We start from the raw sequence: 18,793 nt of genomic DNA on the forward strand, positions 1-18,793 counted from the left end.
TTACTGCTGCTGGTGCAGCTAAGACAAGGGTCCCATCAGCTGAGGACGTAGAACAGCCTGAGGAACAAATCAAGACCCCAACAGGGGTAGGGGAGCATGGCAGACACCTCTAACCCCGGCACTGGGAAAACAGAAGCAGGTAGATCTCTGTGGGGTCAGCCTGGTCTACATAGTGAGTTTTAGTCCAGCCAAGGCTACATTGTAAGACTCTGTCTCAAAATATAAATAAATAAATAAATAAATAAATATATATATATATATATATATTTAAATATATATATATACACACACACAATTACTTATGTTCAACTTAACATGTGAAATTAAATATCTATTTTCTACCTTGCAAGTCCATTAGCTTGCTGAAATTGTTCAAATGAAGTTGATCCTTGATGGTTTTGTTTACAATCAGGTTCACATGGAGGTTACATAGAACTAGGAAGGTGGGAATTTAAGATGGAAATTCTGATCTAATTATAACATAGGCCTTGTAATTGAAAGAAACAAGTGGGAACTCCGAGGAGAGGTCCACTGTGACGGGGGTTTCCAACAAGGTGCTTTCCCTTGAGCATCTTGGGTCCTGGGCTGTTCTGGTCTATAAGCATAATTTACATATCAACTAAGTCCTCAATTTAGCAATAACAAGTGAAGTGCAGGAAAGCAATAAAGCGCAAAATACTAGCAGATTTTACTAAAGGATCTCTGGCTAGTGATATTTTACATTTCCCTTGAAGTGTATTTATATATGCATATATGTGCACAGCACTTGGATGGCACAGTAAGTGGACGCAGAGGGGCTGGAGAGAGGGCTCAGTGGGTAAGAGCACTTGCTCTTGCAGAAGACCTGGGTTTGACTCCCAGCTCCCAGATGGCAGCTCACAACCATCTGTAACTACAGTTCCAGGGGATCAGAAGTCCTCCCCAGGAGGAAGGATGGGGGTGGGGGAAGGGTGGCACACACCTTTAATCTCAGCAACTTGGGAGGCAAAGGCAGAAGGACCTTTGTGAGCTGGAGACCAGCCTGGTCTACAGACTGAGTTCCGGGACAGCCAGGGCTACACAGAGAAACCCTGTCTCAAAAAAAAAATTAATAATAATAATAATAATTCCGGTTCTAGCCTCTTTGAACACCTGGCTTTCATATGGTATATATACATACAGACAAAACATTCATATACATAAAGTAAAATATATAAATCTAAAAAAAAATGCCATGGATAGTGGCATAGAGCTGCTCTAGAGGTAGATGCAGGCTGACGCTGTATGAGGCCACATTCTGCCCACAGATTTCCAGGCCAGCTAGGTCTACACAGAGATACTCCCTCTCGACAGAACAAAGCAGCGTCGATGAAGAGTGAGTCATCAATGTCAAAAGCCAGAATCACAGCACTAAGGAAAACCTGATTTATGCCAAATCAAATCTCTGACCGTATTTCAAATCTTTAAAGATATCCAGTTTACTTTATCTGTAATGAGAGTTGTGTACACACATCAGAAGGTGTCGGATCCCCTCGCCGGAGCCTGGTGAGGCATCAGGTGGGTGCTGGGAACTGAACTTGAACTCACTAGAACAAATGCTCTCAACCACTGAGTCGTCTCTCCAGCTTCTCCGAATACGTTTTAAAACTATTTAAATAGCCATGTCTTTTGATAAAAACATAAAATATAAACACTACACACACACACACACACACACACACACACACACACACACACAGGCTATGAACGCTGACTTCCTCCTGAAGTAAAAACAGCGGGGCATCTGGGGTCCTCAGAGACGGTTCACAGACAAACACGGCTGCAGACAGGGGTCAGAGTCACCCTCAGCAGTCATAAAGCACACGGCAGTTTGCACCCTGGATATGGCATAATGAAAACAGTGCTTTAGCTCTGGTCTCACTACCAAAACCTATAACCCTAGACTGGCTGTGAGAAAAGTCAGACACACTCCGATTGAAGAGTACTCTACAAAATACCCAGACCAGTCCAGCCAGCAAAACCAAGGAGAGACACCAGGAGTCCAAGAACACAGAGAGGTGCAGTGTGTTACCCCGGTGGGACCCCAGAACGGAAGACACTGGATAAAACCACAGAAAATTCTTCTTCTTCATCATCTTCTTCTTCCTCTTCTTCTTCTTCTTCTTCTTCCTCCTCCTCCCTCCTCCTCCTCCTCTTCTTCTTCTTCATCAATAACAACAGCAGCAGCATCAACTCTGCTCCCCAGCACCGGGGAGACTGAGGCAGGATGACACTGAGTTTAGTGTCAGCTAGAACTCCACAGTGTGATCCTGTTTCAAACCCCAAGGTCTAGGGACACAGCCCCAAGACAAAGCACCTGCCTGCAGCACTAAGTATTTGTTTGTTTTTAATTGCATGGTAGTCATTGTGACACAAATCCTGATTCAGGCTCTAGATAACGTTTTTCTAATCACCCACATTATCAAAGTTAACTCAAGAAAAACACCAAGGAGCTTCTTTCAGTGCTAAGATTAAATCTAAGTTTTGGGGTACATGGGGTCAAGTTAAAAGGAGACTAGACCAACTCCACCTATTCAAGTAAACACTTGGTTTACTGTGATCCGGGTGTGAAAACCAAAAGCCTCTCACTCTCAATCGCATAGTTATTTATAAACAAGAGGTTAAGTTTAAATTTCATAAACATCATGATCTGAAGATGCTTCTCAAGCAGACAGCTAATCAGACGACCTATCAGAAGTTCAGTGAGGAAATTTGGCCGTTTTTCCACCATCAAGGACTAAACTTTATGCCCCAAGCATGGTTTCCCCGTTTACATACTAGAAAAGTGATACCGGCTCCATTCAATAAACAAAAAATGATCAAAAATTCACAGCATGCTACAGTTAGGAAAACATAGGGGATGAGACCGCTTCAGAGGAAAACAGAAAAGCAGCCAGCCTCCCCTTCTCTGACCGACGAACTGTCACTCCAGCCTAGAAACTGCCACACTGTGGCTCATCAAAAGCAGAGATCTAGATGCTTATCTGTCACCAGGGACAAGAAGATAAGACAAGACTCCTCTCAAGGAGTCTAGCGGGAGGGGGCAGGAAAGGAAAGGCTGCCATGCCATCCACAGAGGTGCCATCCAGTGGAAGAGAGTTTGAGTGTTGTCACCATGGGTTCAGCACTAAGTTCTGCAGAGCCACCCGTTGTGTGTGACACTGAGAGAGGCGTCCCACAGTCTTCGTCATCTAAATGAACTACGACAACAACAAAACCCTCAAAATGTTTACACCTAAGCCAGGCTTGGTAGACCACAGCTGCCATCTAGAGGCTCAGAGGCAGGAGGATGGCGTTCAAGGGGCTGGAGAGATGGCTGAGGTTAAGAACACTGTTCTTGCAGAGGGTGGAAATTTGGTTCCCAGCACACATTAGGGCAGCTCACCGCCGCCCGTCACTCTAGCTCCCGGGAATCCGACAAGCTCTTCTGATCAGGGCAGACCCACTCATGCAGCACACACAGGCAGAGGTGAAAATAAGAAGTTAGGAGCCCCATCCAAAGCTAGGAGGCTGAACTACAACTGGCTGGTTCCAAGCCCTCTGGCAGCTCCCTTTAGAAACACAATGCGACAGGCATGATGCCAGCACTCAGGAGCAGCGGCAGGAAGACTGTGCCCTAGTTCAAGGCCATCTTGGTCTATACAGGAAGTCCGGGGCTAGCCAGAGCTCATAGTGAACCCTAGCCTCGACAGAAGAGAGGGGAGGGCACGAGGGGAGGGAAGGAACAAAACACACACTTTTATTTTCTCCAGCTTTATGGAGTAAAATGTTCAGATTTCTTTTCCAAGCCTTTCTCCCACACACTCAGTCAATCCCGGCATTTGGCAGTGACACCAAGCTGACAAGCAGGCAGAGGTTTTCCTAGGTATGTGAGCGCAACCTGTCTCCCATGACTGCAGATAACTGTGCCTTAACCACACGTAACAAAGGATTTCCCTCTTTGCCCTTGGAGGAGATTTTCAACACATCTATCCCATTCCTAACACTCTAGTGATCAAAGGCAGGGAGCCTCCTGGCGAGCTCTGGAGTGGAGGCACACAAAGTAGGTTTTATTTTTCAGGGCTGGGGGAAAAAAAAATAGTCATGTGACCAAAACAGCCAAAAACTTCTAAAATAAACTAATGAAAAGAATCCCACGTGATAAAAATGAAAAAGATTAGTTCCACTGATCATAATGTGAGGATCTAAAAATTCAGATCTTCACCAACAAGGAGTTGCCAACCCAAAGCGCCAAGGAGCTCACATGAAACCATCGCAAATCAGACTGGAAAGCTACTAAGCCGTGAGCAGTCGCAGGTCTACCGTGAGCTGCTGCATCCCTGTGAAACCCTTTAAATAGAGACTGACACCAGAAGAAAGGTCAGTGTGAAGAGTGCCAAGATTAAAGGCTCTCCTCGTGCAGAACTGTTTACTTAGCTGAGGGCTGCCCACCCAGCACGCCGCACATACAGAGCTGGTTCACTTGAAGGCTTTACTTCCTGCAGCTTCCTCTGCAGAGAGGCAGCAGTGAGGAGGAGGAGGAGGAGGAGGAGGAGGAGGAGGAGGAAGAGGAGGAGGAGCTCACTGAAGTCTGTTCATTGAGCAGAAAGTAATTGAGGGAAGTGCAGGCGCGCAAGCCTCTGGCACCCATGAAACCACAAGAGAGCAGATTTTTTTGTTTTCCCATGTTCTAACAGATCTTTTCAAAGCTGTTTTTCTTCAAGGGCGACACATTTCTCTAGAGTCACGTGCTTGGTACCAAAAGCCAAAGGTCGGGTGACACTGGAGGCTATAAACTAATCAAAATAGAGATTTTAAAGAGGTGTGTGTGTGTGTGTGTGTGTGTGTGTGTGTGTGTGTGTGTGTGTACCTCATTTATCTACACTTTTCTTCAGTGAATTTCAATCATAAACAAAATAAAAGCAGCAGACATGTTTTCCTGCAGAATTTCATTTCCTACAGAAACACTGGCAGTCTTCAGTGCTAAACTAGACCAGTGAAAAGATTCTTTTATCAATATCAACTTTTTGTTTCTTTTAGGAAAGGTTATACAAAGTTAGCTAACAGTGAAATAATAAAAGCTCAGTAAAGAAACTTTTCTGAAATGCCATCAGTTTAGTATAAAAGCATGATCAGGAAAAAGAAAATACAAAATAAATTCATTTCAAAAATCTTTCTCCACAACCTTTACAACCACAGACAGAGTGGTGAAAAGTAGTACAAAGTGGGCTGGAGAGATGGCTCAGTGGTTAAGAGCACTGGCTGCTCTTGAAGAGGGCCCAGGCTTGGTTCCAGCCCCCACATAGGCTCAACCTAGCTCACAACCCCTGGTAAATCCATTTCTAAAGAATGCGGTGCCTTCTTCTGGCCTTTGAGGACACTTGTACATATAAATACACGCAGACAAAGCATTCATACACAAAAGATACAAATAAACAAAACTAAAAATAAGTAAATTTAAAGGAAAAAAATGAATGATGTATAATCTAAAAGGTGGGAAACCCGTAAAAGCATGAGCTGCCTTCCACAGGACCGCAAGCAACACAGCGAGACCCGAGGGACCGCAAACAAGCTGGTTTACTATTTCTGAACCCTGGCGAGTGCCCATCGCCCCCGTGACCCCTGCCACCAACAGGACCCAGGGCTGGGGAGTCCACAAGGGCCCGCCAAGCCCTTCCTTCCTTAATCACACACCTTAAAGAATGATCAAAGGGCTGGGGACACAGCCAGGTTGTTAGGGTGTTTGCCTAGTGAGGATCAGCACCCACACACACACTGAACTGGAGACTCCCTGTCAGCACCTCAGGAGACACAGTGGTGGGAGGAACAAGGTGGGGGAGGATCAGAAGTCCAAGGTCACTCACAGCTACACAGCAATCTGTGGGCGCCTGCCTGGACTACATCAGACTCTGTTTCCACAAAATCAAAGGGTCAGAAGGACCACAGTCCCTCCACTACATTAGGGCACAGCCTAATCCGCTTGTTCTTTCTGCCACACATCCACTGGAGTGCCTGTTTAACCACCCAGGAGCAGGTAATAGGAGGACCTGTGAGGACCATGGAACCTATTCTCGGCCACCTTTGCCTAGTTGTCAGGGACTGTCTGCTACTCGGCTGATGGTTTTAGTCTCTCACTGGAGCACTGACCCTTTCCTGAGTGGCTGACTCCCCTGTGTTTTCTCACAGCCAGCCTTACCTCCCTGTGAGCTCATCCTTGTTTGGGGGGAAGAGGGGTAAAGACCACATTGGAAACGTCCTAGGAGTCCACCTGAACCCAACAATGTGTGAGCAAGTATACCTGGTCCCAGGGCAGCCATGAACGGGTCCTAGTATCAGATCTGTGAATGAAAGCACACACTCACAAAATAAAGCTGTTCGTTAAATAAAGCTGGCCTGCACTTTACTCAATGCCTGTATTACTAGCTTAATATGCATATCTACTATATATCTTTTTCTCAAGTGGCCAAAGAAAAGGAAAACTATAACATACAATACTGTGAAGTATTGTATGTTCATGGATTGTGGGAATGCTGATTTTGCTTCGCCTTCCCGCCTGGCATGTTTAAAGCACCATTAAGCTTTCCCACAGAACTTGCTAACACGAACTCAAAACGCTCTGTAAAGCTCTGAAACTGTGTCTCCATTTGGCTTAGTGCTATTTTCCCAGCACCTAAGATGTTCTTGGCACACGACAGCTGTCAGGCATACATGAGCTGAATTTGATCTTTATTAAAGAACATGGCAGACTTACCCTGCCGGTTCTGAACTTTAGAGCAGGATGGACATAGGGGAAGAGACCAATGAAGTAAAGCAGAAGTCGCAGAAACAAATGCGCACACGTGGGATTTAACAAGAGTGTTTGCCGCATGTGTGTGCACCACCACAGGACCTGGTGCCCAAGGAAGCCACAAGAGAGCAACAACTAATTCCATATGGCCGCCATGCAGGTGCCGGGAACTGAACTCGGGTCCTCTGCCAGGGCAGAGCAGCCAGTGCTCTTGACCTCTGAGCCCCAGGGAGAGATGGGTGCTCTTTTCTTGATCCTTTTAGTATTAACACATTTTTATTTCAATATGGCATTAGGTATGTTGACTAACTTTTTAAACTGACATAGTTTTGAACTTGTGCCATCAGATCCAGTAGAAAACATGTCTTCATTTTCCTTAAAAGTGTTGTTAGCCTTAATGGAAGGCAGTTATAGCAGCGCTAGGAGATACAGCACAGTGTTTACACTTGTGGGAAGTGTTTGTGTGAGTGTGTGAGTGTGAGTGTGTGTGCATGTGCGTGAGTGTGTGTGTGAGTGTGCATGTGTGTGGGTGTGAGAAGGTGTGAGTATGTGTGCATGTGTGTGTGCATGTGTGTGAGTATGAGAGAGTGTGAGAGTGTGAGTGTGCATGAGTGGGTGTGCATGTGTGTGCATATGCATGAGTGTGTGAGTGTGTGTGAGTGTGAGATTCTGTAATCTGGTTTGGTTTGGGACAGTGTCTCACTTGTCACCGGCTGGCCTCAGATTCCCACGGTAACCAAGGCTGACCTAACTGGACCTCCCTGGAATGACAGACATGGCCAACTAAGCTCCATCCCCAGCCCCAGGATCAATTTTGTTTGCTGTTGTACAGACACATCCTCTTCGTTTTAATTTCTAGTTTGTAAAAACACAGTTTTGTATAAAATGTTAGCCTATTTCCCCTAACATAGTGCCCAGCTCTGCGACCAAGGGAGGGCTTGCGATAGGAGGGCATTCAGTTCTATTCTGAGCTAGGCTTTCTCATTAATTCCTCAAATTGAAAATTTTAAATTCCTGAAACCACTCAAAATATCCAAACCCTTTAAGTGAGCTTTTCTTGAGTAATAAAAGTGAGCTGATTATACCATAGTAAGGGAATAACAGTGGTAGAAACGGCTTCCACGTAACAGCAATGAATCGAATCCAACAAATCAGAAAACGACACAAAATACATCTAAATGCTGTATTTGTATAAAACTGGAAAGTGGCAGCGTAACATGTGAAGGAATCGGGCTAGTATCAGCTTCTCAGCTGTAGCTGTTACAGAAAGTGGGTTTCCATGGCTGGGCAGGTGGCCGCACTTGAAGCTGAGCCTGCAACCTGACGCCCATCTCAGGGCAGACATGGAAAAAAAAAAAAAAAGGAGCTCCCTCCCTCCCCGGGAGCACTCTCCCACACATGCACCCACACAAACAAGTAAGTGTAACTTTGACATGTTTTCAATGATACTGTTACTATGATTTTAGCCCTCTGAATATTGTAAGTTGGGGCTGGGTTTGGGGAAAGTGGGGAGTTGGGGGAGGGGGCTGCCAGTCAGGGACAGGACCCACGACTTCCACACCTTAGGTAAAACTACTTCACCTCTAAGTTTCAATTTCTCTTCCAGGAAGTATGTCACTGTCCTGACGTCTGTTTTTTAAAAAGTTACTGCACCTCAGACTAAACTCTACGACATAAGTTACCACAGCAAAACACCAAGGAACGTTTTCCTTTTGATGCTAATGCTTGAGAACAGACTATCCTGTAATAATGTTCAACTTTCACCAGTTCTAAAAACAGGCTTGCACCCCATCCCACTGAGGACACGGTTTCACTGAGAACAAGAAGACACAGCAGAATCAGGGCCATCGACGGCCAGACACATACCCAGCCTGCGTGTCCTTCACAGCACTGCCCGAGCTCACTGCTGGAAACCCATTGTGGTCTTTGCTATTCAATTCAGGTGTATAAAACTAGGTACTCGCTTATTTAAAAAAATAAATATAAATTCAGAGACTGGGAAGTCCCTCAGTGGTAAGATGCTTGCTGTACACCTGAGTGTGGATGCCCAGCACCCTGTAATAAGCCAGGGCTGGGGGGACAGAGACAAGGGGCAAGACGCTGCTCACTGGTCATCCTAATGGGAGAGAAGCGCCAGAAGCCAGGAGAGGCCCTCTCTGAAAGGCCTGGCCTCTCGAGCACCGCACAGAAGGATGCACCGGACGCACAGGTTCACACATATACCACACGCTCACACACAGACACAGATCACAGGCAGACACAGGTTCACACACATACCACATGCTCACACACATACCACATGTTCACACACATACCACATGCTCACACACATACCACATGCTCACACATATACCACATGCTCACACACATACCACATGCTCACACACATACCACATGCTCACACACATACCACATGCTCACACACATACCACATGCTCACACACATACCACATGTTCACACACATACCACATGCTCACACACATACCACATGCTCACACACATACCACACGCTCACACACATACCACATGTTCACACACATACCACATGCTCACACACATACCACATGCTCACACACATACCACATGCTCACACACATACCACACGCTCACACACATACCACACGCTCACACACATACCACATGCTCACACACATACCACATGCTCACACACATACCACATGCTCACATATATACCACATGCTCACACACATACCACATGCTCACACACATACCACATGCTCACACATATACCACATGCTCACACACATACCACATGCTCACACACATACCACATGCTCACACACATACCACATGCTCACACACATACCACACGCTCACACACATACCACATGCTCACACACATACCACATGTTCACACACATACCACACGCTCACACACATACCACATGCTCACACATATACCACATGCTCACACATATACCACATGTTCACACATATACCACATGCTCACACACATACCACATGCCCACATATATACCACATGCTCACACACATACCACAAGTTCACACACATACCACACGCTCACACACATACCACATGCTCACATATATACCACATGCTCACACACATACCACAAGTTCACACACATACCACATGCTCACACACATACCACATGCTCACACACATACCACACACTCACACACATACCACAAGTTCACACACATACCACACGCTCACACACATACCACATGCTCACACACATACCACATGCTCACACACATACCACATGCTCACACATATACCACATGCTCACACATATACCACATGCTCACACGCAGACACAGATCACAGGCAGACACAGGTTCACACGCAGACATACGCTCACACACATACGACACAAAGAAAGAGATGAAGCATAAACTGTATACATCAAATTAAGCCAGAACACTGAGGCTTTAAGATGTGCAGGCACGAACAAAAAATTTCATTACAGAAAAAACAGTCACTGATGTACTCAAAGCAGCGTGTAAAAACAAAAATAGCCCAGCGGTTGTGGTTGGATCTCAAAACAAGGGCTATAAGTACCACCCAAAAATGCAAAATAAAATAGGTGTCCACGAGTCAAAGGGAAAAAACAGTCTTAGCGTTCACTCTACTGCACTGGGGGAAATAGAAAAAAAAATCCATGTTTCTTCCTGAGTGCTTAATACATTCAATTTACTAATAAACTATCAAGGTGTGTTCTCCTCCTTTCCTCCCTCCCTCCCTCTCGTCCCTGCAACCCTTCCCTCTCAGGTGGCCTGAAGGAACCCCATAGGACGTAGCGCTGGTGAGATGGCTTCTGCCAGCCTGACCATCTGAGTTCAATGCTGTCACCCCACACAGCGGAAGGAAGAGCCATCTCCACTAACTGTCCTTGTCATCCAGATGCTCTTGCCAGGCCACTCAACAACCACATCACACATACACACATACACACACACACACACACACACACACACACACACACACACACACACGAGTAAATGCATCTTTGAAATTTTAACTGAAAAAAAGTTTACTCAAGAATAAGCAGCTACATATTAGCTCACTTGACTGTCTGAAAGTCAAGCCACGGACAAGGCTGCACCTGGAGTCCTATCAAGGCCCCCAGCAATACAACATGACAGCCTGAGTGCTCCCTATGAGCCGAGCTCCGAATGTTCCTCCACAAGAAAAGGAAAACGTGCTGTAATGCAGTGCTGGTCAGTTGCCACCATGTCTTCAGAAGCCTCTCACTGCTTATGGCTACTTCCAGAGGCACCCGTTACGCATGAACAGAGTTTATTTCCCACTCCTATGCCCTGGGTACTGAGAGAGATGAACCCTCTGCCCAGTCACTGGAAAACTAAGGCCCAAAACCCCAGTCAGACATGGGGACACATGAAGAGAAAAAGAAAATAAAAAACCAGTGGCCACCTGCGCCCAAAGGTGACTGTGATGACGCTCGGCAGCTTTCCTGGACAGAAACCTAAGACGGCACCTAACGATAAAAGATGAACCAGAGGAAGGCCTGTGACACAGGGAAATGGGCACGACACCACCAGCTGCGTGGGTGGCGCCCAGTGGGGGGCGCAGAGTGGGTGGCGCCCAGCAGCAGGAGCCTGATGAGGAGTCAGAGGCAGGAGGATCAGGAGGCACAGACCCTCAGCACACGGTCAGGCAGGAGGCCAAGCATGGGTTACGAAAGACTCTGCCAAATGAATGAGTGAGTGAATGAATGTTAAATAGTAAATTAAGGAATGAATATTGAATAAATATGCCCTGAAAGAACATGTGGCAAAACTACACTGCCATGGACATTAAGTTAAAAACACTAACAAGATATTCACTGAACTCAAAAAGCATTTTTTGAAGTATTATGTATAATGGCAGGGGAAAAATAGTAACAAACTGGGACCATCTACTGTTTCCACTTTGACTCAGCTAGGAGTAGCTCAGAGGGAGCCCCTGGCCCAGGCTGGATCCCCAGCAACTGAAGGGTGCGGAGGACTTTCCAGCCAAAGCGATACCACACCCTCGGGCTGCACTCTGAGCCCACGCCCCCTGTGACGCTGGCACTCGGAAGTTGACGGCAAGAGAAGGAAGAGTTCAAGGCCACCCTTAGCTACGTGGCTGCACCCACTGCCAGCTTACACTACATACGAGACCCTGTCTTTACAGAGAAAAATCTATCAAATTCATTTACACAAAGAATCCGATTTGCAAACCATAAAAGATCTGAAGAGAAACCGATGAAGCTACAATTAGCCACTGTGCAGCTGAAGACACGCTCACCACTGGTCATTAAGGAAAAGCAAGCCAAAACCACAGTAGGGTCCTAGACTGGCTAAACACCACGTGGATTCGGAGCCACTGGAGTCACACGCGCTGCTGTCGAGCTGTAAAATGGCACCGGCCTTTCACAGGAAGCTGCCAAGCTGCTTTCCAAATTGATGCACTTAGTATCTGACCAAACTGTGTTGTCAATTTCTCAAGCAACTTTATTCACCATTCCTAAACACTAGAAGCAACCTAAATGTTCTGTCAACAAGCAGACAAGGAGCACATTACTACCAAATAAGGAACAAACTACCAAAAGAGCCAGCATCGTGGATGAATCACAGAGCAAACGTGCCACCCACAAAGGGAACGTGGAACACACTGCAGTCATATCATGTCAAGACTGAAAACAAGCCAATAGTTGGGAGATGGTCCCCAAGTAAAGTGCCCGCTGCCCAAGCCAACGTCCTAAGTGTGGATTCCCAGCGCACAGTGGCACATCTACGATCCCAGTTCTAGGGACCCCTGGGCCTTGCTGGCCAGCTACTCTAGCTAAACTGCAGAGCTCCAGAACCAGTGAAAGGTACGGTTCATCAAAACGAAGAAGGCCAAGCAGACGGCTCAGTGCGAGCCAGACAGCTCGGTGCGTAAAGGCACTTGCCGTTCCCGAGACTGCCCCTCAGAACTCATACAAGAGGCGAGGGAGAACACCAACCCCAGAGCTGTCCTCCGACCTCCACGAAAGCACACCATGCACACTTACACAGATAACAACAACTAATCACAAACAAGGTAAGGGTGACCTCTGGCCTACACACACACACACACACACACACACACACACACACACACAATTAATAAATCAAATAATTAAATAAAAAATAAAAGTATGCCAAACTAAAGGGTGATCAAAGTCAGAATGTTAATTCCCTGTGGAGGCAGCTCCCTGGGGTAGGGAAGGGACCTTGGAGTGCTAGGAACGTCCTGTCTTGTGATGAGGGTCACACAGTGCACATAAACCATGTGCACATAAACCATGTAACACATGTACGATGGCTGTGTGGCTCCTGGCACGAGATAGGCATGTGAGCCGCAGAGGGAGCGAGGGGGAGGCTCCTTTATACTACCGTAAGCACTTTGTTACTTTAGTCATTCTCAAAAGTCTTCACTCAGTTTTCTCCGTCAATAAGTCAGTCACAGGGGCGGGAGGGATGGCTCAGTGGTTAAGCGTGTCTGCTGCTCTTACAGAGGACCTGAGTTTGGTTGGTCAGCTCACAACCACCTGCAACTCCAGTCTCCGGGGATCCAATGCCCCCTTCTGGCCTCTGAGGGTATTACATGCACATGCTGCACAAACTTACACATGTAGACAAAATGTCTGTATACATAATAAAAGAAACAATTTAAGAGAAATGAGAAGGGAGGTTCCTAAATTTCTCTCCAACTGATAAAATGGGAATACTAGCACACTGCAGTGCTTTGTGTATAAAATGTAGTAAAGTAAGGAGCTAAGTGGGTGCCCACTACGAGCCCACACCCTCGGACACCATGACCATCATACAATAGACAGCTGTGGAAACTAAGGCTCAGAGCTGTAAAGCTGTAGAGATTCTGTAAACATGAAATAAGACTCAAAGATAAGGTCAAATAGCTATCAATGTTGACTTGCCCCGCCCTACCCAACTCACTAAAAGCAGGATTTTGAGTTTGAGGGATCTGAAACTTGTAGAGAGACTTCCCAGTGTAGTCTCTGTTCATTAGAACTCACAGGTGGCCATGGTTTAGACTAAGTTTCTACACTAAGCCTTACAGACAAACCAAAATGTTTATACTCAGCCTGAAATCTACACCACCAAGCTGAAATTGTTTGTCTGACCTCCCAAGAAGTGAGAGAGAGAGAGAGAGAGAGAGAGAGAGAGAGAGAGAGAGATCAGGCCAACTGTGACTACAATGGAGGACTCGAACTTACAGCGATCCGCCTGCCTCTGCCTCCCGAGTGCTGGGATTAAAGGTGTATGCCACCACTCCCGGCTTTCAGCATAATTTTTAAATGTTGAGGAACATCACTAAGTTTTAACAGACTGACAAAAGAATCCTTTACACACAACACACACACACACAAAATGGAAAGGTGGTTCTGCCAGCCACTGCCAACAGCCCAGTTTTCAAACTTGTTCAAGATTTTTTTAAATGTCTATTTACCATCATCATCATCACTGTGTGTGTCAAACGTGTCATCATCATCAGGTGTGTATATGCACATACACACCCTCAAACATAATCATCGTGTGCGTGTCAAAAAAGTGTCATCCTTGGGCATCATCGCCGTCGTCATCATGTGTGTGCACATGCACACACACATCCTCCAGCAGCAGCAGCATGTGTGTGGGAGGGGCAAATGTGTCATCACCATCATTACTGCACACGTGTGCACGTGCACACACACATCCTCGAACACGTGGCTATGAGAAGACAACTTGTGAAGTTTGTTCTCTGTCTCCTCCTTTATGTGAGAGCCAGTGATCCAACTCAGGTCTTCAGCAAACAAGCACTTCCCTGCCGAGCCGTATCACCAACTCCACTGCGACTGCTCAGTGGCTCTGCTTACACACGGGACAGAACAAATGGCTCTGCTCTTGGGATCACACCAGGGAAAGAAGGAATATCCATGCAATCCAACCATACCAGAAGTGAAGCACTGTTTCAAGATCTCAAAAATGACTTCAAGGCAGCGCGCCTGGTGACACATGCCTGGAATCCCGGCATCTGGGAGGAGGAGGCAGAAAGATCATGAGCTCAGCAGTGTGAGAGCCCAGACCTGAAGGGCACAGCAGTGTGAGAACCCAGACCTGAAGGACACAGCAGTGTGAGAGCCCAGACCTGAAGGGCACAGCAGTGTGAGAGCCCAGACCTGAAGGACACAGCAGTGTGAGAGCCCAGACCTGAAGGACACAGCAGTGTGAGAACCCAGACCTGAAGGACACAGCAGTGTGAGAGCCCAGACCTGAAAGACACAGCAGTGTGAGAGCCCAGACCTGAAGGGCACAGCAGTGTGAGAGCCCAGACCTGAAGGACACAGCAGTGTGAGAACCCAGACCTGAAGGACACAGCAGTGTGAGAGCCCAGACCTGAAGGACACAGCAGTGTGAGAGCCCAGACCTGAAGGGCACAGCAGTGTGAGAGCCCAGACCTGAAGGACACAGCAGTGTGAGAACCCAGACCTGAAGGACACAGCAGTGTGAGAGCCCAGACCTGAAGGACACAGCAGTGTGAGAGCCCAGACCTGAAGGACACAGCAGTGTGAGAGCCCAGACCTTCGATCACACTGATGCTCAGCCATATGCCAGGAGACAATTACAATGTAAACCCTAGACTCAGAACATTTAGCCTCCTTCCCTGGCCTTTACCCTACCCGGCTCCCCTACCTCCTACCCTGCCCCAGCCGCTTCCTTTAAAAGCATGCTGCTGTAATGTTTACTTGTTTAGGTGCTGAGGACTAAGCCAGCAATCTGCCATTCAGAATTACACCCCCAGCTCTGATTGGTTTCTTTCTGCTTGGTGTGGTGTGGTGTGGTGGGGAAGGGGGTTGTGTGTGCGTGGTCAAGCATGCATGCACAGGTAGATGCATGAGTGCATGGGTATTTTAAGACAGGGTCTTGCTCTTTTGCCCAGGCTGGCCTTAAATTTACTTTGTAACTCAGGGTGGCCTGAACTGATCTTCCAAGTACTGGGATTGCAGAAGTAAGCTACCAAACCCCCCTCCTACCAGGATTTTTTTTTTAAATGAAATTGTTCTGCATGTTGTCAATCAAACAACCCAGGGGTTTCACATAAGCCAAGCAAACACTTGTAGTACCAGCTTACATTCCAGCCCCTTTAATACGGAAATCAGTAAGTAACATTCCACTGTTCTAAAAAATAAAAATAAAAAAATAAAAAAACAAAAAAACCATCCACTATTCTGGACCCAGTGGTAGTCCAGATCCGGAAGTCGGTCCCCAGCAACAGACGTGTAATAAATAATAACTAGCATGCTCTTAATGTACAGAGAGCTGAAGTCCAAAATTCTCTGAAATCCAAGATTTTTGTCATGTAACATTCAGAAAAGTCTGGATTTAGAAGCATTTTGAAATTTTGGATTAGGAATGCTCATCTATGCCAATGCCTCCATATCTGAGGCAGTGAAATCTGGACACTTCTGCTCTGAGCATTCTGGGTAAGGTCCTACAAACACCCCCATAATCCTGCTGGAAAACACAGAATTCCTTTTCTCCCTCTTACTCCGTCTCTCCAAAAAGCAGAACTTTCCAAATAAGGAAAAATTCTGTGAATAAACAACTGCCAAGTGCATTTTTTCCCTAAACTCATTACTGCGCTTGGTGTAATAGCACATACCTTTGATCACAGCACTCAGGAGGCAGAGACAGGGGGATCTCTGTGAGTTCATGACTTGGAAAAGGATTCCAGTAATTCACAAAGCCACAGGGCAGCAGTATATTTACTGAATAAAGGAAAAATCCTGCACTCTCAGAAATTATTCAACTCCTGACGAAAATGTTCTCCATTTGAGTTACCCTCCCCTCCCCCACCTCCCCTCCCCTCACTCCCCTCCCCCACCTCCCCTCCCCTCACTCCCCTCCCCCACCTCCCCTCCCCTCACTCCCCACCCCCACCTCCCCTCCCCTCACTCCCCTCCCCCATCTCCCCTCCCCTCACTCCCCTCCCCCATCTCCCCACCCCCACCTCCCCTCCCCTCACTCCCCTCCCCCACCTCCCATCCCCTCACTCCCCTCCCCCACCTCCCATCCCCTCACTCCCCTCCCCCACCTCCCATCCCCTCACTCCCCTCCCCCACCTCCCATCCCCTCACTCCCCACCCCCACCTCCCCTCCCCTCACTCCCCACCCCCACCTCCCCTCCCCTCACTCCCCTCCCCCATCTCCCCTCCCCTCACTCCCCACCCCCACCTCCCCTCCCTCCCCTCCCCCACCTCCCCTCCCCTCACTCCCCTCCCCCATCTCCCCTCCCCTCACTCCCCACCCCCACCTCCCCTCCCCTCACTCCCCTCCCCCACCTCCCCTCCCCTCACTCCCCTCCCCCACCTCCCCTCCCCTCACTCCCCTCCCCCACCTCCCCTCCCCTCACTCCCCACCCCCACCTCCCCTCCCCTCACTCCCCTCCCCCACCTCCCCTCCCCTCACTCCCCTCCCCCACCTCCCCTCCCCTCACTCCCCTCCCCCACCTCCCCTCCCTTCACTCCCCTCCCCCACCTCCCCTCCCCTCACTCCCCTCCCCCACCTCCCCTCCCCTCACTCCCCTCCCCCACCTCCCCTCCCTTCACTCCCCTCCCCCACCTCCCATCCCCTCACTCCCCTCCCCCACCTCCCATCCCCTCACTCCCCTCCCCCACCTCCCATCCCCTCACTCCCCTCCCCCACCTCCCCTCCCCTCACTCCCCACCCCACCCCACCCCACTTCCCTTTCTCCACTCCTACCACCACTCGCTTTTGTGAGACCGCTTCTACCCCTCCCCCCACCACCACTCTCCCACCCCACACCCCACACCCCACACCCCACCTCCGCTAGCTGCCAATTTGTTTTACAGTGGAAATCTGAGTGCCATGGTGCCAGTTTGTGTGTCCCTGGACATCGAGTCAGGGATCTGTGTGTCCTGAAGCCCTTCCCACCACACCACCACTACCCCAGCCTTTTTGAGACACAGTCTCACTGTTCCGCTGTAACTGGCCTCCAACTCGCACATCTTGGCCTCTAGCATGCTGGGATTACAGGTGTGCTACCATACCTGGCCCACGTTATCCATTGGTCGTGAGTAACACGACCAAGGCAGTGAGTGAATAGCACAGCTCAGAACACAGGCTTAGTAAGTACACAATAGCACCTATTTTCTTTTCATCTTCAATCACACCTGCCTAAAGCATATTCTGTGAGCATGCATTCTGCATATGTAAAATAGTGCTGTAAAAAGTTAAAGGCATCATTTCTTCATACAGAAAACTTGGAGCAAATTAACCATCCGTTCCAGCAACTACCAAGATTAAATGAGACACAGAGCTTTAGAGTAATCTTTAGAAACCATGTAAAGCCATTTTAAAAGGAAATCACAACACACATCCTTCTGCTCTCGAGCATGTACACACGCACACACACATACACACCAGTTTTACCCACAAACGGATGGGAACTTTTTACCATAAAAAGAATCCTAACCAAGCTTTATTCATTGTTTGAGTAGGGATAGAGGGAGGATTATTTCCCACCCTGAAGGACACAGCTCCGTCCTGTCAACAAGTCATGCTTCCATCTGCCAGCACAGGTAAGTCAGAGCACACTCCCTGTTCTTACTTTGGTGTAAGAATAACTCAGAAACCACTGGAAAGAAAAGGCAAGACAAATGTGCACGAACTACTAGTGAGCGACTGAAGACTCTGGGGTCTCCTCTGTACCCACCTCGCAGTGAGCGACTGAAGACTCTGGGGTCTCCTCTGTACCCACCTCGCAGTGAGCGACTGAAGACTCTGGGGTCCCCTCTGTACTCACCTCACCCACCCAGCCGGGAGGTAATCAGCACCAGCTCTCTTGAATTTACACAGCACTGGCATTGGGGGGGGGGGGGCGGCCAACAACACACGGCTCTTCACTATGATGTGTTAGAGAAAGACACGACGGCATCGCATGACACTGCTGCGCAAATCACACCATTAATTCTGGTCAGTATGTGTGTGTA

The 18,793-nt window shown here is 47.9% G+C and overlaps 1 protein-coding gene across 1 annotated transcript in view; it reads right to left on the minus strand.

Annotated features, from left to right (window-relative positions):
• RRAS2 (RAS related 2) overlaps positions 1 to 18,793 on the minus strand; it is a 75,162-nt gene that overhangs the window by 35,946 nt on the left and 20,423 nt on the right. The gene's annotated exons all lie outside the window — the stretch shown is intronic.

This window comes from Acomys minous, assembly GCF_964271855.1.
Source record: "Acomys minous genome assembly, chromosome: 2".
NCBI lineage: Eukaryota > Metazoa > Chordata > Mammalia > Rodentia > Muridae > Acomys > Acomys minous.